Raw genomic sequence first — 22,793 nt, forward strand, 5'->3', positions numbered from 1 at the left:
GGATGTGGCACATCCCTCTAGTGAGGGGGGAGGCCCAGAGCCCCTTTGCTCAAAGGCTTTTATTGAAAGGGTTATCAGTGGGGCTAGGTAACAGGAATGCACAGGTTATCTCATTACATCAGTACGTTAATGTTCACAGAGAATGGGTGATGTTTTGAAGAAAATAAATGGCAAGAACACACCGATTTACATGGGTCCAAGAGGAAACTAGTAAAGGAGAGATGAGTAAACATTAAGGCATAGTAAACACAAGAGTGCCTAAGGGTACAGGGTTAGGGTCTGTGAATATTGTACATTTCCTTCCCAGCATGAGTGTACTAAAGCTTCTGAGGAAAGAACAAAGCATACTTTAAAGAATTTACTTTTAGGCCTGATTGATTTCTCTGGGAACCGCCAGATCTGGTATAGGACTGTCTCTGGTATTGTTTAGAGCCTGAGCCAGGCAAGGGCAGGGGGAGCCGCCAAGAGACAAGACTTCTTTCAGATACAATGAGGACCCCGCCATGCCGAAGCAGAGCCGAGGAGTGTGGGTCGTTTTGCCCTTTCTCCGTGTCCCCCAATTTCTTGTCCGCTGCCAATACCTGATCAATATCTGTCTTAGGTTGTCATCTCAGCACGAGATAACTTACCCATCATAGATTACTGATCATCACATGGCAAAGCAGAGGCAGGAGTTACGCCCCTGCCAGGGCGGGGGGACAGGTTATGTCTCCTCAGGAGCCTGTTTTCTCCTGATTATTTCCAGCCTTGGGGCCCTCCCGCCGGTGAGCGGGTTTACAGTTCCTGAAACCAGACAGGGCGTTTCCCAACACATAACTATGTGTGATAATGAATCTTAGCTAAACTATTATGGTAATCATTTCACAATATATGCATACTTGTATATCCAATTATATTATGCTATATACCTAAAACTAACACAATGTTATATGTCAATTATATCTCATTTAAAAAAAAGGAATACCTGAATAAGCAAATGTAGTGCCCACTTTGCTCAAAGACACTGCAGTGCCTTTGGGTTAGGTTAGACCATCAAACTCACTGTACGTGATGAGGTTTAATGGCTATAAGAAAGAGAGTGGGCAACAACAAATAATGTTGGACATTTGCTTGCCTGTTAGTAGGCATACCTACTGCTCTGCCAAAGCAAGTCCATATTTGGGAGGTATGTGATATAAGAGCCAGAGGGGAGAGTAAGAGGACCACATCATCTCTGGAAAACCAGTGATTTAGACATCCCATCAACATTTTTTTAACCTGGACCCATTCTAATTGCTGAATCAAGATTGCATTTGTGGCTTAAGGCAACCATAAGATGATGTATTCAGATGGAACAGAAAAATCTTAAATATACTTAGTTTTGCATTAACAATTAGGAGAAGATTTGCCCCTGCTATGTAAAATATTTCATTTCTTTGTTTTAAATATTTTTGTTTATGTATGATTGACATGCAACAAAATGCATATTTTAATGCAAAATTTAGTGTTTTGATGTATGTTTACAGCAGTGAAATTATAACCACAATAGAGATAATGAACTTGATAGTGGATAACAAACTCAAAGATTTTTCATGTCCTTTCAGAATTTCTGGACAACCACTGATAAGCTTTCTGTCACTATAGAACCTTTGCATATTCAACATTTTATATGTATAGAGTCATTCAGAATGTATTTTTACCGGGTGTTTTTCACTCAGCATAATATATGGGGGTTCATCTATGTCATTACAAGCATGCATAGTTAATTTTTGTATTGCTGAGCAGCAGTCTATTGTATGAATATTATCATTAATTTTCCCATCCACCTGATAATGAACATTTGGATTTCCAGTTTTTGGTTTTTTTAAATAGAGGTGCTATGAACATTTGTATACAAGTCTTTGTACAGAAAATTGCTTTCATTTATTTAATGATATGTAGGTGTGTAATGGCTAGGTCTTAAGATAGGAAAATAGATAACTTTTTAGAAGGCATCATATGGGACTTCTAGTTGCTCTACATCCCTGCCAACTCTTGATGTGATGCAGTCTTTTTAATTTTAGACATTTTAATAGCTATATTGGAATCTAATTTTGATTTTAACTGGCATTTTCCTAATTGAAAATGATATCAAGGATCTTTGCTTATTTTCCATCCATGTATCTTCTTTTATAAAGTATTTGTTTAATTCTTTGCTTATTTTAAAATAGTTTTTATTTGTTTTCTTATTTTCTTATTATTGAGACTTGAATGTTATTTATGTGTTCCAGATGGAAATATTTTGAATTAATTTTTACATATGGTTTGAAGTATTGATTAAAGTTCATATATTTGCCTATGCATATCCCATTGTTTTGCAATAATGTTGAAAAGATGTTCCATTCTATACTGAATTGCCTTTGAGTCTTTACTTAAAATTAACTAACCATATCTGTGTTTCTGTTCTAGCCATTTTTTCTTTTATAACTGTGATTTAAGTCCATATAATCTTATTTAATGTAGCATTTTAATTAATCTTGAAATGAGGTAATATAAGTCATCAAGTTTGCTTTTTTCAAAGTTGTTTTGGGCAGTCTACATTTAAAACTTCTGTATAAATGTGAGAATCATGTCAATTTCTACAAAATGAAAGCATCTTTTGGATGAAATTTGTAGGTGAAACTGGGGACACAGTATCTTAACAGTACTGATTATTACATGTGTGAAACTTTGTCTTCTTTTACAATTCAAATTACAAATCAAACAACATGACAAGAGCACTCACTATTTTACTGAGTGACTCTAAAGAATAATGCAATTCTATTTTACAATATTAAGTGTAATTCTTCTGGTAAAACATTTATCTCTGTGGCATATTTATGATAATGAATTTCTTGGGATTTATGATAAAATATACAAACACATATATCAGAGAAATTCTATGTATTTCATTTTGTTTCAAGATAGCATACTAAATAAAAGTAAGTGTGTAGGTTCTGTTGTCAGGCCTCTTATGCTTGGAACTTGAGCCCACCCCTTTAATTATCAGCATAATTGAGTGACTCGATTCTAAAGTTCTACCCATTAACATTCTCAAATTGACCTTTTTTAACCTTGATAAAAGGGCTCCAATGCATTTTGTTATAGCACTGAAATATTTTGCATGTGGGAAAACCACCATGATATTTGCATTAGCTTTTACCCCAGTCTTAATTACTTTGAAAATATTGAAAATTTGTAGCATGTGAAGTAACCAGGCTCTGTGAAACTGATGATACCTTTTCAAAACTCTCTTTAATGGTGACTGAGGTTTAGATATGATGCCTAAGGGAGGTTGTATACTAAAAATAAATGATAAATTCAAATGTTTACTTTGGAAAAGTTGCATTTAAGATAACCAAGTAAAATTTTCTGGCCCAGGAAGAATCTTGGAGAATCTTTACCTTTTCTCTGACCTCGATCAGTAGCCGGGTTAGTGAATGAGAGCAGAAGAGGAAGCTTTAATCACTCTTGTAGCTAGGGGCCATTTGAGTTTGTGTTACAACAAATTTTATTCAGCCCCTGCCTTTTAGCAACATTGTATAAGTAACCCAATCACTGTCCTACCCCTGGTACATTTGACAGATACCCTAAAATTGTTCAATCTCGGTTTGCACTTCCTAACGTCTAAGCCCAGCTTCTTTTTCCAATCAATGGCTGGTTAATCAAGGACTAGTTTATGCCTGCCTTCCTGATTGCGTTTCTGGTGTTTTCCCCCAGTTTTAAACTTAAACCTGTATTAGTCTGCTTGGCCTGCTATAGCAAAATGCCATAGACTGGGCAGCTTACACAACAGGAATAACAATCTCTCTTCTTCTTCTTATTAAGCCACTAATCCCATGATGAGGACCTCACACTTATGATCTCCTTTAACCTTAATTACCTTCTTAAGGCCCATTTTACATATACCAGCACATTGGGGTTAAATATTCAGCAGTTCAGTTCCAAGCAAAACCTCTGGAATGATGATTGTAATAAACGAAGGTTGATTTGCCTCGTCCCCTTATACACCTGACAGTGGCAGGCAAGCTGGCTCTTCAGTTCCTTTTGTCTATTCCTGACCTAACAAGACCTACTTTCTTGTATTTGCAGAAGAAAAATACATTCAAACAGTGTATGCTAAGTGTCATTGCAGTATGTTTGAGATAATATTTATATGTCCCAAATGCCATATCACAAATAATGAAACAAAATACATACTAGAATTTGTAGCAGCAAATTACATTGACCTAGTCTCTTTAAAATTGAGAGCTGTTACTTATCAACAGCTTATTAACACTGCTTATTTGACCACTTAACTGCTACCATTATGTAATTTAGTTGCAAAAGATAGAAAGAACAGTTTCTCATAAAGGGTACCATGAGAAATTTTCATCAATATCAAAGAACGTGTTTCTCGTTGTTTTACTCCCAGGACTGAGAATAATTTATCATTCAAATAAAAGACATTTTCACTTAGAGCTATGAAATGCTTCATGTCCCCAAATACCAAAAATTGTGTGATTCAAATAGAAAGTTATCCATTATGGGGTGGGAATCTTTTCTCGTTTTCATGTTTTAGTATGCTTCGTGATTTTACAAATTATAGCTACTGTATTTCACCGTGTATAAGGCACACCCACATTTTAGGAGCCCCCGTTATAATTTACATTATTCGTAGGAATTAGAACTACCCGTAAATAATATGCATCCTTATTTTTCCCTCAAAAATTTGGGCAAACAGGCCCTGACACTAGTGTGGCTCAGCAGATTGAGTGCTGACCCCCGAAGGGTCGCTATTTCAATTCCCAGTCAGGGCACATGGCAGGGTTGTGGACCAGGTTTACAGTTGGGGGCACATGAGAGGCAACCACACATTGATCTTTCTCTCTTTCTCTTTTTCCCTTCCTTCCCCTGTCTCTATAAATAAATACAATCTTAAAAAAAATTGGGGCATACTTACCTGGCAGGGGAGATACCATGATCACGAAGGTGGTTTTCCCAGGGCGAGGCTTATCCATTGCACTCCGGATGTGCTGACCCCTGCAATTTCCCCAAATGTGGGAAACTCGACTGCATAATTTGTGGTAGTGGGGGACTGCGTTCGCGCTCCCCTGCCCCTCAAAAAAAATTGGGGCAAAAAAATGCACATTACACACAGCAAAATACGTATCTATATTTGTACCCTTCTGTTTTTAGGTTGATAATTTCCACTGCATACAAGCCAAAGGACCTTGTTTCTTGCTTATCTTCTTTGTTTGTTCTCCTTAGTTAGACAATATAGCACAGAATTTGCAAGCAGAGACTCAACGTCTGCCTGTGATTCCAGTGTTTACCACTGAACCACAGTGCCTAGTTTTCCTTATCTGTTGAAACTGGAATATTAAAAAGTACCATAAGGCAATGCTGTGAAGATTAAATGAGCTATTATTCATAAAGAGCTTAGACTATTTCCTGGTATGGGCTGAGCAATTAATAAGCATTAGCTATTATTTTTATTGTGCCATAGAATAGAAAAATTACAAATGTGAAATATTTATTGAAATGCTGAATTTACAGAAACAATTATGATTATAATTCTCTCACTAGTTTCACGATCCTTTGGTTATGAAGTTAACAATCTAATGTGTCATAAATGCATTGAGCAGGCACTATTGATTTAATATAATATTTTATTCTTACCTTCAAGCATGGTGTGTTATTTGCTGTTTTCAGTTCAAATTTTTGACTGTGAAAGTTTAGATTTAGTAGACAATTGCAGAGAGCATAGAATGTATCTACAGCAAATAATTTTAGGTATTATAGAAGGACTGTAAAAAGTTTTTACAAAAAAAACCTGAGTAACTCATTGCAGAGATAAGACTTCAGATAACAAAGACAGAATTCAAGAGGAAGCACTGAAGGTAATCAGTGTCACACTTTAACTTTACAAATGGAAAATTGAGGGTCAGCTGTACTGATCATCTAAGATTGGAGAGTCATTGGTGATTAAGTTTGAACTGGTGATCTGTAGTAGAGTTTTCTTTACCTATTTTTGAAGTAGAGACTCAATAAAAAAGTATGGTAGATCATAGTTTCACATGAGCTTTTCCAATTCAGTTATACTGTGTCATTTTCATTGCTAGCTTTCCTTCACTACATTTATGTATTCACAATAAAAGGTTACTAAAATGACATGCTTTACTTAATGATTTATTCTTTATGGCCATTACAATTTTCATTTAAAAACTGTGTGTGTGTGTGTGTGTGTGTTTGTGTGTGTTCATTGTAAGTTGTACCTCAGATGGTAAAGCTAATCTGCAAAGCAAAATAAGCCAGGGGGCGAAAGACAAATACCATATTATCTCACCTATGAGCGGAACCTAACCAACAATACAATGATGCAAGGAAAATAAGACCAGCAACACTGAAAGGAAAAAAAATCAACAGAGACAAGAGGGAAGGAGGGAGGGGGGGCAGGGAAAAGGAAGGGAAGGGGAAAGTCAAGGAACATATAGCAAGGACTCATGAACAAAACTAAAGGGGAAGAGCTGAGGGAGGGAAGGAGGGAGGGGGCAAGGGAAAGTGGTGGGGGGTAGGCAGAGACAAATGTATTTGAAAAAATAAAATAAAATTAAAAAAAAGAAAAAATACGTGATAGATGTGGACAATATTACATTAACTCAAACAAAAAAAAAAACAACAAAAAAACCTAATTTAGATTCTTGAGTGGAATGTGATTTGAATTGGAACACATTGTTCTTTCTTTCCACCTAAACTAAAACACGGATTTAGAGAAAAGCTCACGGAAAGAACCTCTTTTGCCGCTACAGATACATGGTTGCAAGTATTTAGTTCTATATTTTTGCATAATTACAAATAGTTTTTCCCTGATGATACAAGTTAAATTTGCCAGTATGATTGTTAAAAGATTTTTAAGTTTCCCTATCACATATGTAAATTTCAGAAGCTGTGAAATGAATATAAATTAGAACATCTGAAGAGTATATTATGTAAACAAGTCATTAAATGTAACATACAAAATTGCTACTTTCTTTAGGGTTTAACGAAAAGGCCAGGACATTCTCTATAGCTCCTATCTATTACAATAGATAAGTTTATATTCTTCAAAGGAGTTGGAGTCACTGTCTTCTGTTGCAAAGCTAAGTATGGGTTTTTATAATTACTGGCATTACAGATTTATTTTTAATTATTCATAAAAATGATATAAACAATGGAATCCCCAAATGAAAACATGGTGCTAACTTAGAAGTCATTTGTGTCTGTTTCAAGCATCAATAAGATGCCAGTTTTGTTTTTCCTGTCAACTCAGGAATATATCAAATGGATGAGCTATGTATTTTTCAAAGTATATATTTTTTCTAGCAGTGATATTACACATTTTATATATGAGATATATCAATATCAATGTTCCTGTGATGCTTTAATGGGGAACACTTAATAGACTTTTGAAAACATGAACTCATTTGATATATTTAGCAATAATTATTTTCTACTTCGTTGTTGAGATTGGGAAATGTAGAAAAAAGAATGGTGAAGAGTCTAAGCAATCAACTGGATGAAAGTTATTAATAAGCATTTCCCCTTGCCTATTGGTGAAGAATTTCAAATGGGTCAGGTAATTGCCATGAACCATCATCAGCCAATGGGGTAATATGGAGTGTCTGGCACAGATTTTAGGGCATGCTAATCAATTATATGCTGAATATGATGAGATCTGTTTTTTACATTGCACTTTTTTATGTTTTTGATATTTATTTTATTTTTTAATTTAATTTTATTGTTCAAATACATTTTTCTCCATTTACCCACCACCACTTTCCCCTCCCTCCCTCCCTCAAGGAACGTGTATAAAGGGCCCATGGACAAAGCCAAAGTGGGGAAGGTACATTGCATTTTTGTTTTTATTTTTTCATATTGTAAGTATAAATCCCGGTTCTTAAATTAAGGAAAGAAAAACACAGGAAGGTACAGGAGAATAAAGAGAAATAGTGAACAGTAATGATCCCATCACCAAGTTAACTAATCTTAATAGTTTGGCGTATTTTTCTAGTTATTTTTTTAATGTGCAAACTATACTTGTATATTTTGAGTGATTATTTTTACAGAAATTAAATTAGTTTGTGTAATATGCTTAATATAAACATTTTAGTGAAAAATTTATGTTATCACTCTTTAAAAGTTGTGAATTATTGAATAATTTTCCCATAAAAAGGTGAATCATAATCTATTAATAATTTTTCTCTTACTAGAAATTTGTACATTTTAATAGATTTAAAAAACCCCTTCAATGAACATCCATTTATATGATCATTTTGACATTGTGTTTTCTTTGGATAAAGATTTGTATCAATGAAGTTAGGGCCAAAGTGTGTGTGTGCGTGTGCGTGTGTGTGCGTGCACACATAGATTTTGTTTTATATGAGTAAATTTTCTTAAGGAAAGATAAATTTATTTACAATTCCAGAAAATTTGAATGAGAGTTTCTTTATATAAATACCCTCTGTTTACCTTTCATGTATAAAATGTGTCCATGTCTATTTCATTAACTGAATTTACTTTCATAGATAAAATTTAATGATCATGATGCTACAGGGGAGAATATCAACCAGAGAAATGTGATCACCTACACATAGTTGAATAAAGAGCAGGCGGAGAGTGGGGGGTGGGGACTGGGTGGGTGGGGATGGAAGGATTGAGCCAAAAAAGAAAAAAATGTGGAAAAGATAGTTTCTTTAATAAAGTGTTCGGGAAACTGGATGTCTACATGTAAAAAATAAAATTGAAACTTTTCCTTACAGTATGTGTGAAAATTACCTCAAAATGGATTAAGAACTTAAATACAATATCTGAAACTATACAACTCATAGAATAAAGTAGCAGAAAAGTTTCATGTCATTGGTCTTTGCAATGTTATATTTATTTATTTATTTATTTATTTATTTTTTTGGCTATGACATCAAGCACAAGGCAGCAAAGGGAACTATAGATAGTATTATGTCAAGCTAAAAAGCTCTGCACAGCAAAATAAACAATTACTATAATAGATTGAAAAGGCAACATACAGAATGGGAAATATTTGCAACCTATATATCTATTAAGAGATTAATATTCAGAACAAATAAGAAATTTCTTATACTCAATAGCAAGAAAATGAAAAAATAAAACAAAAAATAACAATTTTTAAAAAATGAGCAAAAGACTTGAGTAGACTTTCTTCAGAGAAGACATACAATTGGCCAACAAGTATATCAAAATATGCTCAACATCACTAATCATCAGGGTAATGCAAACCATAACAATGAGATAATCCTGGCAACTGTTAGGATGTATGGACATACTATTATTGTGTAATGAAAAAAAAAGATAACATCTTGGCAAGAATGTGGAGAAATCCGAACGCTTGTACTCTGTTGGTGGGAATGTAAAATGAGGGAGAAATCCGAATGTTTGTACTCTGTTGGTGGGAATGTAAAATGAGTGCAGCTGCTATGGAAAACTGTGGAGATTCCTCAAAAATTATCTAATCATAAGAGGAAGTCACTTAGATTTTTTGCTGTTAAGTATGTTGCTAACTGTAAGGTTTTCTTTGAGTCTTTGTATCAACATGTGGATGTTCTTCACTATTACGTTGGTGAGAATTTTAATTATAAATGGAAGAGGGATTTTGTAAATATTTTTTGCATCTCTTGAGAGTCATATGCTTTTTCTTCATAAATGTGTTAATATGGTAATTTTCATTTATTAATTTTAAGATGTTGAACCAGCCTTGTGTTCCTGGGATAAATCCTATTTGGTCATCATGCATAATGTTCTTTATATATGGCTAGATTTTCTTCATTAATATTTCATTAAGGAATTCTGAAGTAATATTTCTAAAATGTATTGGTTCCTAGTATTTTTCAGATTCTCTTGTAAAATCTTTTCATGTATTTGTACTAGGGCAACACTAATTCTAATCCTTAGTGAATAAGCTATGACAGTTTATGTCTTTTAAGGAACTTACCCATTTCACTTGAAAAATACCAAATTCACTGGCTTGACTGCATTATTAATATTCCATTAGTAATCTTTTAATGTCTTTAAGACCTATAGATATTTCCTTTCATTTTGATGTTAGCAATTGGAGTATTATTTGTCTTAATAGAGATCTATCATTATTGATCAAAGAAGAAATTTAAAATTTAATTGAATTTCTATTGCTTTTCTTCTTATGCTCTTAGTGATTTCTGCTCTTAACCTCTATTATTTTCTTCCTCGTGCCTGCATTGGATTTAATTTGTTGCTTTCTTCCCTTAGCCTTATAAGGTAGAACTTTAGATTAAAATATTTTTCATGTTGTACCACATAAGCATTTGAAGTAAAACTTTTTTCCTAAACACTATTTTCTCTTTCTCACAAATTGTAATATGATGTTTTTATTATTAAATTAAAAATATTTAAAATTTGTCTTGTATAGTGTGTCTGTGTGTGAAGAGCCAGACACAGAGATACACACAGACAATGGAGAAGAAGAGAAAGGACTCCTGACTACATGGAAATTGAATTACCAGCCTTTTGAATTACTTCAAGTGTTCTAGCACCTATTTTATATTCTTCATGCATTGAATTCTCACAACAAAAACAATGACATAGATGCTATAAATACCCATGTTATGTAAATGAATAAAAATAAACTTTCCTAATGTCTCATAACTAGTGACTAGTAGAATGGAAAATTTTATCTGTTTAATCTTCTGGGCAGCCCACTCTTTTAGCCACTGCAGAACAGAGTCTGCTGTTCCTCTCTAAAATTCAAATTCAGGAGTTTCATCAGCTTATGTCTATTTGCAGTCTTTGCTCAATATTTCTATTTTGACATTGGTAGATCCTTAGAGTAGGAAATTTAAATATTATCTCAGGAAAATATTTCTTGATTATACCTTAAGCTGTTATCTTCTGGAAACTATAATATATATTTTTTACCTTTTAGATTAACTCATATATTAATCAGCATTTCAATTTATTTTTGATTTTGAACTGAACTTTGATAGAAATCCTCAAGTTGTTTTCGAATTAACTCATAAAGTTTTCAGGGCTACTCATTTTTATTTTGGATTTTTTTAAGGAAGAAAAAAATGTTTAAGTATAACGGGGTAAATTAGGAGGCGAGATTATTGTAGGAAAAGGCTAACATAAATATCATGATTAAGGAAGTCTAGAAAAGAAGTAATACAAATTCATTATTTGATTTCCATTGAAATATCTAATGAGGGCCACCGTAAGCACACAATAATACAAACTTTAAATGAATGTGATTGGGTCCTATAGGAGGGCATTTCCCTGGGTCTAGCATCATGGACTCAGTATTAAATTATTAAAATCTGATATTTAAAATTGTTGCCACATTGTCTTTGCTCAATACTCTCTATGCTTTGTCTTTTCATTGTTCTCTAATTTCTTCTACTTTACTGAAGTCTGCTTTTTAAAAATCAATATATCCTCCCCTTTGAATTACTGAGGTTTTCTAATGTTCTCTGCCATGATATTTTTTCAATCTTTTCCTCTTGTTTTGACTTTAGAAGATTCCTTAAAGCACTATGATTGTTCCCAGATGAGGAAAATAACATTTTTTTTCTAAAAATACTGTTTTCTTTCTTTTGAAACAAGTAAAAGAAATTCTGAAATTTTTGGTGGAGAATGTAGAGTGAATCCAAGATAGTTTTGTACTAGTCAGTAAGACATGACCACATAGAATTTTTGAATTATAGTATTAGTAAAAATACCTTTTATTTTAATTAAGAAAACATACTTGTGTCCCAGCCTCACTAAAATGAAAAATAGAGTCTGTCTATGCCCATTCTGCACCCACCCATTTTTTAGGGAAGTCCTAGAGAAATTTAGGTATGTGAAAAGATAAAAATAATTTAGGAGACTAAAAATACTAATTATCTATATTTCTTCAGTTTTCCCTAAGCTCACAAGATCTCTTTTTAAAAAATAAGACAATGTTCTTTTGTAAGAAGATTTTACTTTTCTGAAATTAGAATATTTTATCCTGTGTTTTTATCCAACTAATTTAATTCATAGCCATTATAGGAATATTCTTATGAACTCTTCTGTCACTTTAGTATTTTCATCCTTTAATCCTGTTTCAGTTTGGAACCATCAATTATTTTAATATAATTTTAAAAATTATTGAATATTTTTATTAGTAAGTTTATACCGTGATTTTTTTGTTCCAGAAATTACATGTTTCTTCAGAGATCATACCGTTTAATACTGATCTTGTCCTTATTCCTATATTAATGTAGATGTCATGACTAGTATTTAAATGAAGAGTCACCATTTTTATCATTAGTATTAAACAGTATATAGTAACTGTCATCATCATAACTACTTTGTTTATAAAACTTAGATCTTTGCCATTCTTTATATATCATCAGTCTTTTAAATCTATTTTATATAGATTATATATGTACATGTATAAATTACTTGTCATATGTATTTTCCTATAGTAGGTATTCAGGAAATGTAGTATTAAGCACTCCTTAAACTTGGAGATTATTTGTTGATGGATTGACCATATAAGGAATAAGACTTTTATAGTCTATCTCTGTCTGATATTTGTCCCATACACCTGGTATTTGACCTTAAGATCTCTATTCATATTGAGTGAATTGTGGGATATAAGCTAAGTTTGCATGCATACTCCGCAGGGATCTTTTTCTTTGCAGTGTTTTCCTTTTGTTCCTCAAAGCCACTGAATCGAATTTCTATATTTTTTTTCTTTTACTCTTTATTTGTTTGGTCTGGATTTTATACGTAACTTTATTTTTAAACTTACAGCCATAAAGAAATCAGTCTTACTCTATTTGATACTGCTAGATTTGTCCTTGGGTTTTCCGTTTCTGTTGATTTTTGTGTGCGCGTGCCCGCACACACCACCCACCCACACACACACACACACACACACACACACACACACACAAATGAGACATCTCCATTTATCCAATGGCTTCCACTGACATTCCTCTGAAATTAATGATTATAATGGAGCCCAACCATAGTCTCCTCTACTGATATTGTACCATATAGAAACACTGTATCACAGTTGGAGAATCATTTTAATATTTTCTTCCATTTAGATTCTGAATCCAAGTCTAGAAGAAACTATTTAAAGCAGATACTATATGCGGAATTAAAAAAAAAAAAACTACACTGAGAGCTTATCTATTTTAATATATTCCTAAGTCTCTTATCAGTCAGAATTTGGGAAGAGGGAATTTAAATGCTTGCCCTTAAGTTGTCATTTTTCATAAAAGTATAATTTATCTTGTTTTTGATGTCTCCTCATCAAATACAAACATCTATTATTGGTCTGTACCGTGTTACTTCAGTGACAGTCCCAGGAGCTGTTGAGGTTTATGGGACTATTTTATCTCCCTATAAATTGTTTCAGAGCAGTGTGCTTTTTCCTGCATCGAGGCTGTCACTTCTCAGTGCTCTTTGTGTCTCCAGATACCAGTCAATCTCCTCCTACTATTTTTCTGATTCTAATGTGTTGAGGGATTAGAGAACAGATATCAAATTTGTCCTTCTTAGAGTGAGTTTCACAAAGACTCTTCCAGAATAAAGAATATTTTCTTTAACATATAAACTCTTATGTCTATTTCTGGTGGGTTTTTATAAGAATTTTTGTGAAGACTTGGTTTTCTTGGTTGTTGTCACATGAGGTTTTGATCAAGAACTCAGACTTAGTTTGGGGAAATATTATACAGTTCTTAATTATAGTTCATAATGAGCAAACAATAAGGGATATCTGAACTTCATCTGATAAGTACTAAAATAGCAATGACAAAATACTGAAGAAGTTTCTTCAATACTATCATGTCTGAATGAATACTCAAATCTGTAGTAATCGGTAATCAGTAAGGGATCTTTTACACATAAACCATCTTATTTATTTTAATAAACAATCTTATAGTTATTTATAATGCACTGTCATCAGGCCATATTTTGGTAGGGAAGAGGGACATGAAGATAAATAAAATGTATCTATGTTTTATGAACAGCTAAACTGCTAATAGATGCTGTTAGTTAAGGTTCTCCGTAGAAACAGAACCTGTGATGTATATGATCGCAACCCACACTGAGAAGGGCAATCTACTTTAGAGCAATTATGGATTTAATATTACTTTCAACTGGAATTGCCATCAACACACACTCAGAAACAACGTTTAATCTGGGTATCCTGTTGGCAGTCAAGCTGACACACAAAATTAACTACTACAGACACATAGCATTTAGGTACACAGAAGGAAAATTAGCAATGCAAATGGCTTATTGAGAAAGATTAGGCAGGCTCCCGATTAAGATGAAGGAATAAGTAAAATAAACACAGTACTTGCCTCCTCCCACAATCACTTCAAAATTACAACTAAACTACAGAGCAACCATCATTCAGGGCAACCAGAAATCTAGCTCAATTGAAGGCCAAGAATATACAGAAGCAGCCACATGGAGACTGATAGAAAGGGGAAAAATGCAAATGGAGCTGGTCCCACACCCACATGGAGCAGTTAAAAATCAGGAAGGATATCTTGGCTGTGGAGGACTCCTCTGAGGAAAGAGGAGTTCCAGCACCACACCAGGCTCTCCAGCCCAGGGATCCAGTGCTGGGAAGAAAGTCCCCATAACTCCTGGCTGTGAAAACCTGGATTGTGACTGAGACAGAGGGTTACTCAAGTCCCAGGTATTTGTCCTGAAGAACCAGCGCATGATCTTACTTGGAGTCACTCACTCTGAGCTCCAGCATTAGGGCAGCAGCTTGACAGGCAGCAAGGACATATGGGGAGAAACTAAATTGTCTGGCTTCAGGCAAAGGCAGGAAGAGCAGATTTCTCCCATAGTTCAAAAGTACAACAAAAGTGCAACAGAAGCCATTATTCTTTGTTCAGCCCTCCTTCCTGCAGGTGCAACCTTGTGCAATATCTAAGTCTCCATTAACCCAACACTGTTTTCTGCCATGTTAATTTTCTGAGACCCTGCCCAACCCAACATGAAGGCCCACCTAAGCCACTTCCAGTGGCTTTGTCATACAAGCATAGGCGATAATATTGTAAAATCTGTGTGGTATCAGATGGGTAATAGCTTTATTGGGGTGATTCCTTTGTAAGCTATATAAATGTCTAATCACTGAGTTGTGCACCTGAAACATAATATGTATGTCAATTACATACAATATAATTAAAAATTAAGTGACTGTAATTAAAAATTAAAAAATTCCTAGTCGACATGGTGGTATAGGTAAATGCAGTACTCAAATCTTCCCACAATCACATCAAAATTACAACTAAACTATAGAACAATCATCATTCTCAACCATCTGAAATCCAGGTGAACAGAAGTCACGTGACTAAGGATATAAAGAAGAAGCCACATTTAGGCCGGTAGAAGGGGTGAAGAAGTGGATAGGGCTGGTCTCAAACTCACTTGTGTTGGATAAAAATTGGAAGACATATTTTGGCTGTAGAGGTCACCCTGACAAGAGAGAGTCTCTACCCAACACAAGGCCTCCCCAGTCCAGATGTCCAGTATCAGGAAGAGAAATCCCCATATCTTCTGGTTATAAAAGCAGCAGGGATTATAGATGAGTAAGATGGAGGGCTTCAGGAGTCCAAACATTTCTCTTAAAGGGCCAAACTTAACTTGGACTCACACTGAGCTTCAGCACTGGGGCATCAGTTCCAAAGGCACCAGGGACATGGGAGAAACTGAATTGTCTGGCAGCAGTGCAAGGGTTTGAGAGATATCTTTCTCCCAGACACAAGTGCTAGGAGAGGCCATTGTTTCTTTTCTGAGCCTGCTGTATCTGAGTCTCCATTAACCTGGCTAATACTGCTAGCCCTGTCCTGGTGATTCTCTGAAAGCTCTCCCCACCCAATTTGTGAGCCCACCCAAGCTTTTTCCAGTCGCTTTTCCCTACAAATAGTCTGTCTTGGCATATACTTCACACTTTCCTAAAATACCTCAGACAAACAGAATCTGGCCTTGGCTTGCCCAGTGTATCTTACTAAGTGGCCCCAGGTTTGACACTAGCAGCAACTGACCTTGGTTCACAACTTGGCCTCCCCTGAGCACCTACAAACCAAGCACAAGTAGCAACCATCTGTAGATTGCTTTGTACCTCATACTGGGTGCCCAGGCAAGACACAGATGGCAGCTGACACTTCCAGAGAGGCCCCAGAGCCAGCAAACCTGGCAGACAGCTTCACACCATGTCAAAGCACCTCCCAATCACTCCCACAAGTGACACATCAAGGGGCAAATTCAGTGGGCGTGAGAGCCACATGGAAGTCCTGCACTGTGGGGTCAACCTTGGCACAGCTGATCCTCCACAGTGGTTGCAGCCAATCCTTGCAGCACATCAGCTGGGGGCAAATCCCTCACACTAATGTGTCAACAGCAATCAAGGCTCAACTGCAACAAGAAAGTACACAGCCCACACTTGGAGGGGTGAGTTCACCTAGAGTACGTAGCTAGTGTGATCAGCGAGGCTATGTCACTGGACCCTACAGGACACCTTCCACATAAAACCACTCAATCAAACCCAGGAGACTAGCAGCTCTACCTAATACTTAGAAATAAACACAGGGAGGCTGATAAAATTAAGAGATAAAGAAACACGTCCCAAATAAAAGAACAGAACAAAACTCCAGCAAAAAAAACTAAACAAAATGGAGACCAGCAATCTACCAGATACAGAGTTCAAAACACTGGTTATAAGAAGGCTCAATGAATTTAGCAGAACTGTAGATGAACTTAGAAATTCACTAAAGTGACAGGGAACATAAAAATGGAAATAGAACACTAAACAAGCAAACAGAAACAAACTCATAGATACTGTAAGGTAAGTGGAGGCAGGCTAGCTACCTCACCCAGATGCTTGAGTAACTAGTGGGAACAGCTTCTCATAGCCTTGAAGGAGTCTGATAAAGCACTATTCTCATAGCCTTGAGTCTGGGTGAGATAAACTGCCTTAGCCTTGAGTAGGCTCACATGAGCAGCTCATGCTAGGTTACCTCACTTTTTGGCCTGATGCCAGCTTTGTTCCTTCTAGTACTTAAGGAGGCAGGAGCTTTTTCACAGAGGGAGTAAGAAGGGGAGTGAGTAGGGTGCCCTCACAGAGACACGGGCTTGTGGCCTGTGTGACTCCCTCGAATAAAGGCATGTCAAGCATCTACACGGCTCCACGCATTTTCTTCCATCTACCTGAGTCTTGAGTGGACCTGCCCATTCTAGGGGGGCTGCAACACAGATACACAGCTCATTTTGACATTTGAAAGATGGGAGGGGGATTGGAGAGGATGAGTAAAAAATAAATTAAGATGTACAAATCAGTAGTTACAGAACAGTCATGGAGATGTCATATACAACATAGGGAATATAGTCAACAATAGTGTAATAACTGTATGGTGCCTAGGTAGGCACTTGACTTACTGGGGTGAACACTTAGTAAATTATGTAATTTCTAATCTCTGGGGTGTATATCTGAAACTAATATAATATTATATGTCAACTGTAATTGAAAAATAAAGATTATTTAAAATAAAAAAGAAAAAATATTTCAAAACAATAAAATAAATAAAAGGGGCTCAAAGTGTAGTGGAAAAAAAAAAACAACTACAAAACATCAGGTGAAATTACAATAAAGTTGAAAGTAATCCCAAAAGAAACTTTAGGCTCGCTTTTTCTTTTCTCTTAATTTTGTTTCATGTTTAAATACACATATCTTATTAGGAAAGAAAAGAAATTGATTAGAATAAATTAAATCATAAGAAAAGCACTGTAATATATCCCTTAATTCCATTTTTTGGAGTCCCCCCTTGTAGGTTTCAAGTGTACCATTCTGAGATACATTATCTGTATGTCACATTTCATGCCTTCCACCCCAAATCAAATCTGTTACCATATATTTTGACCTAACCCCTTACTACCTCCCCACCCCTTTTTTCTCTACCACCGTACTGTTGTCTGTGTCTGTGAGTTTTTTGTTTGTTTCTCTTGTATGTTTTTTGATGCTTTCAGTTTTATATCCCACGTATGAGTAAAATCATATGGTTCTTGACTTTTTCTGCATGACTTATTTTACTTAGCATGATATTCTCAAGTTGTCACAAATGGCAGTATTCCATCTTTTCTTACAGCTGACTAGAATTTCACTGCATATATTTACCATATCTTCTTTATGCGATCATCTATCAAAGGATACTTCAGTTGTTGGCATGTCTTGGTCACTGCGAATAATGCTGCAATAAACATATGGGTGCATATATTTTTGCAAATAAATGTTTTTAAATTTTTCAGGTAGATATTCAGAAGAGGGATTTTGGGTCATGTGGTAATTCTATTCTTAATTTTTCGAGGGACCTACATATTGTTTTTCAGAGTAGCCGTACCACTTTACATTTCCACCAGCAGTGAATGAGGGTTCCTTTTTCTTCACAACCTCCCCAACACTTGCTATTACTTGTCTCATTGATAATAGCCATTCTAAGAGGTATGTGGTGATATCTCACTGTAGTTTTATTTGCATTTCCCTAATAGCTAGTGAAGCTGAGCATCTTTTCATATATCTGTTGGACAGTTTATATGTTGTTGGGAGAAGTGTCTGCTTGGATCGTTTTTTTTTTTTTGTTTGTTTGTTTGTTTGTTTGGTATTGAGTTGTATGAGTTCTCTATGTATTTTGGATATTAACCCCTTTTCAGAGCTATTGTTTGCAAATATCTTCTCCCATTTGGTTGGTTCCTTTTTGTTTCATTTTTTTTTTTTCTGTACAGGAGCTTTTTAGTTTTATATAGTCTTATTCATTTATTTTTGCCTTTACTTTCCTATTTTATGAATTTGGGGTCAAATTCATAAAATCCTAAGACCAAGGTCCATAAATTTAGTAACATATTTTCTTCTTTTTTAAAAAGATTGTATTTATTTATTTTTAGAGAGAGGGGAAGGGAGGTAGAAAGAGGGGGAGAGAAACATAAACATGTGGTTGTCTCATGCATACCCCCTACAGGGGACCTGGCCTGCAGCCCAGGTATGTGCCCTGACTGGGAATCAAACTGGCAACTGTTCGGGTCGCAGGCTGGCACTCAATCCACTGAGTCACACCAGCCAGGACTCTTTTTTGTAATTATTGTTTCAGGTCTTATGTTTAATTCTTTGATTCATTTTGAGTTAATGTTTGTCTATGAGGAAAAATAATAGTTGAGTTTCTTTGTTTTGCATGTGGCTTTCCAGTTTTCCCAGTACCATTTATTGAAGATTCTTTCCTTCCTTCCTTTCTCTTTCTTTCTTTTTCTTTCTTTCTTTCTTTCTTTCTTTCTTTCTTTCTTTCTTTCTTTCTTTCTTTCTTTCTTTCTTTCTTTCTTTCTTTCTTTCTTTCTTTCTTTCTTTCTTTCTTTCTTTCTTTCTTTCTTTCTTTCTTTCTTTCTTTCTTTCTTTCCTTCTTCTTTCCTTCCTTCCTTCCTTCCTTCCTTCCTTCCTTCCTTCCTTCCTTCTTCTTCCTTCTCCTTCTCTCTTCCTTCCTTCCTTCCTTCCTTCCTTCTTTCTTTCTTTCTTTCTTTCTTTCTTTCTTTCTTTCTTTCTTTCTTTCTTTCTTTCTTTCTTTCTTTCTTTCTCTTCCTTCCTTCCTTCCTTCCTTCCTTCCTTCCTTCCTTCCTTCCTTCCTTCCTTCCTTCCTTCCCTTTCCTTTTCTCTTTTCTTCATTTCTTTGTTTCTTTGCCTTTTTTCTTTTTTTTTCATGTTATGTGTTTGGCTCTTTTGTCAAAAATTATTTACCCTGCTACATGTGGGGTCATTTCATGGCTCTCAGTTATGTTCCATTGGTCTATGTGTCTCTTTTTCTGCCAATACAATGCTGTTTTGACTATTGCTGCTTTTTGGTATAATTTAAAGTCAGAAAGTGTAATATCTGACCTTTGTTCCCTTTTTCTCAGGATTGTTGTGGCAATTCAGGGTCTTTTGTGGTTCTATACAAATGTGATGCTTTTTTATTCTATTTCTTTGAAAAATGCCATTGGAATTTTGATGGGGATTGCATTAAACCTATCAACTGCTTTAAGTAATATGGCCATTTTAACTATGTTAATTCTTCTAATACAGTAACACAAAATATCTTTCCATTTCTTTTTCTGAAATTTCATTTTTAGTATATAAGAAGGCAGTACATTTGTGTACATTGATTTTGTATTTGTTTATTATTTCTATTAGTTTTTTCTTTTTGTGGAGAATTTAGGGTTTTCTATATAAAGAATCACGTCATCTGCAAAAAGTTACTATTTTATTCATTCATTCCCAATTTGGATGGCTTTTGCTGTCATTGTTTTTTTCTGAGTACATTATTTTATTTATTTATTTTTTTAATGTTGTTCTATTATAGTTGTCCCAATTTTTCCCCGTTGCTTTCCCCGTGCCACCTACCTACCCCCTTCTCTCACAGTCAATTCCTGCCCTGTTGTCCATGTCCGTTACTCATTTATGGCTGTTCCTTGACTAGACTCTTCCCCTTCCTTCCACCCTTAATCCCCCTCCTCTCTAATCACTGTCAGTCTGTTCCTTGCTTCCATGCCTTTGGTTTTACTTTGCTCATTTGTTTGTTTTGTTCATCAGATTCCTCTTATGATGAGATCATATGGTATTTGTCTTTAGCTGCTTGGCTTATTTCTTTTAGCATAATACTCTCCAGTTCCATCCATGTGGTTGCAAAAGGTATGGGATCCTTCTTTTTCTTTGTTGCATAGTATTCCATTGTGTAAATGTACCACAATTTTTTGATCCACTCATAGACTGATGGGCACTTAGGCTGTTTTCAGCACTTGAATATTATAAATAACATTGCTATGAATATAAAGGTTGCATAAGTTCTTTTGAATTGGTGTCTTGGGATTCTTAGGCAATAATCCCAGCAATGGAACTGCCAGGTCAAAAGTCAGTTCCATTTTTAGTTTTTTGAGGAAATGCCATTCTTCATTTGAGGAAATGTTTTCTTCAGTGGCTGCACCAGTGTGCATTCCTACCAACAGTGCACCAGGGTTCTCTTTTCTCTGCATCCTCACCAGCACTTATCATTTGTTGATTTGTTAATGATGGCCATTTTGGCTGGTGTGAGGTGGTATCTCATTGTGGTTTTAATTTGCAGCTCTGTAATGGCTACTGATGTTGAGCATCCTTTCATATGTCTATGGTCCCTTTCTGTGTCCTCCTTGGAAAAGTGTCTGTTCAGGTCCTTCGCCCTATTTTTAACTGGTTTGTTTGTCTTCCTGGTGTTGAGTCGTATGATTTCTTTATGTATTTTGGAGATCAAAGTATCATTGGCAAATATGTTTTCCATACTAGTGATTCCTTTTTCATTTTGACGATGTTTTCTTTAGGTGGGCAGAAGTTTTTTAATGTAATATAGTCCCATTTGTTTATTCTTTCCTTAATTTCCTTTGCCCTAGAGGATATGTTGGCCAAAATAGTGCTGTGTGAGATATCTGAATTGAAATAGTAATCAAAAAACTCCCGTCACACAAAAGCCCTGGACCAGATGGCTTTGCAGGTGGATGGCTTTTCTTTCTTTCTCCTGCCTGATTGTTCTGGCTAGGATTTTCAGTACTGTGTTGAAGATGAGTAGTGAGAGTAGTCATCCTTGTCTTGTTCTTGATCTTAGAGGAAAAGCTTTCCGTATTTCACCATGGAGTATAATATTAGCTGAAGGTTTATCATATATGGCCTTTATTATATTGAGGTACTTTTCTTCAATATTCATTTTATTGAGTGTTTAATCATAAATGGATGTTACATCATGGTCAGTTTTTCTGCATCTATTGATATGATCACATGATTTTTATCCTTTATTTTGTTAATGTGGTGTATTACATTGATTGATTTGCTTGCATGTTGAATTATCCTTATGCCCCTAGAATGAACCATCCTAGAATATAAATTGTGTTGGAGAAATTGAGAAGTGGCAGTTCTAATTCTGGTATTATGTGTGACTAGTTTTAAGACAGAAAGATAAAAAAAATTGTGCTAGTGCACAATTTGTGAGGCCTAATTGATATCTTGAAAGATAGGGGAGTTCTCCAGAATCCCTCCCCACAGATACACACACACAGCAATACAAAGGACCACAGTAACAGAGGACCAGGCCTGTAGTTTCCAGGAGTCATTCAGTGAGCCAGGAGATGGGTTTTAGATGGTCAGGAAATGGTATAAGAGTGTCTAGGTGCCAGGTAGGGGCAATAGGGAACCAGGTAGGCTACTGAGGTTGTAAGATAGGTGTGGGGGTGAGAGTAGCCTCAAGAACACAGATCACAAGAGGCCAGTGTGAACCACAGGCTCCAGTAAGGAGGGAGATCCCCTGATGGCACTGCTGTAGAGATTTGAAACTTGGGGTAACAATGCTGTGAGAAAGGTGAACCTATAACTTGTACACTAAGCCAAAACCAGTAAGGAGAAGAAATGACATTGGATTGGGAGACACTGATAGAGTAAAAGCAAATTCTCTCTGAAGGAATAGTTCCCAAAGTTATCATCATTGATCTCTCACAGATATATTTGTAAAAAAGATGACTACAAAAAAGAGAGGACAAGTTATCATAATGGAAAGAAAAAATTCTTACTTTTGAATATGTTGAGAATGAAAGGACAATTAAGTATGGCTATAAAGGAAGTAGATTATATTTATATATAATTATTATACATGTATATGTGTAATAAAATATAATTATAATATTTATACATCTGTATTATACACCCATATTTATATATACATATTCATACACAAATATAA

The 22,793-nt window shown here is 35.3% G+C and overlaps 1 non-coding gene and 1 pseudogene across 1 annotated transcript; both read left to right on the top strand.

Moving 5' to 3' along the window:
* The first annotated feature begins 1,050 nt into the window (after positions 1–1,050).
* LOC129086815 (60S ribosomal protein L7-like 1) overlaps positions 1,051–22,793 on the top strand; it is a 70,832-nt pseudogene continuing 49,089 nt past the window's right edge.
* On the top strand, positions 4,932–5,093 carry LOC129086861 (U1 spliceosomal RNA). Its single transcript, XR_008530855.1, has one exon. It is a non-coding gene; the product is annotated as a U1 spliceosomal RNA (small nuclear RNA).

Source organism: Pteronotus mesoamericanus, unplaced genomic scaffold (genome assembly GCF_021234165.1).
Source record: "Pteronotus mesoamericanus isolate MK-2021 breed Mesoamerican mustached bat unplaced genomic scaffold, CSHL_Meso_final scaffold_45, whole genome shotgun sequence".
NCBI classification, from domain to species: Eukaryota; Metazoa; Chordata; class Mammalia; order Chiroptera; family Mormoopidae; genus Pteronotus; species Pteronotus mesoamericanus.